General features: G+C 52.5%; 1 protein-coding gene across 2 annotated transcripts in view; it reads right to left on the reverse strand.

The window, feature by feature from the left end:
* MAN1C1 (mannosidase, alpha, class 1C, member 1) overlaps positions 1-394 on the reverse strand; it is a 187,260-nt gene that overhangs the window by 25,005 nt on the left and 161,861 nt on the right. The window lies entirely within an intron of this gene.

Below are 394 nucleotides of genomic sequence, written 5' to 3' on the forward strand. Positions count from 1 at the left end.
TGGGGTGTGGGGAGTGTGTGTGTATGTATGGGGTGTGTGGGGAGTGTGTGTGTATGTATGGGGTGTGGGGAGTGTGTGTGTATGTATGGGGTGTGGGGTGGGTGTGTATGTGTGGTGAATTAATGTGTGTGTCTGTATGTAGGTGAATGGGGGTGTGTGTGTGTGTGTGTGCTGAGGGGTAGGGGTGTGTGGATGTGTGTAGGGAGAGTGTGTGTGTGTGTGTCAAGAAGTGTGGTGTGTAGTGTGTGTGAGGGTACTAATGTGTAGTGTATGGGGTGTGTGCGTGAGGGGAGTGTGTGTAATGTGTGGAGGGTGTGTGTGTAATGTTTGTGTGAGGGGAGTGTGTAGGTGTGTGTGTGGGAGAGTGGGTGGTGTGTATGTGTGGGAGTGTGGG

This window comes from Colobus angolensis, unplaced genomic scaffold (genome assembly GCF_000951035.1).
Source record: "Colobus angolensis palliatus isolate OR3802 unplaced genomic scaffold, Cang.pa_1.0 Scaffold4, whole genome shotgun sequence".
NCBI lineage: Eukaryota > Metazoa > Chordata > Mammalia > Primates > Cercopithecidae > Colobus > Colobus angolensis.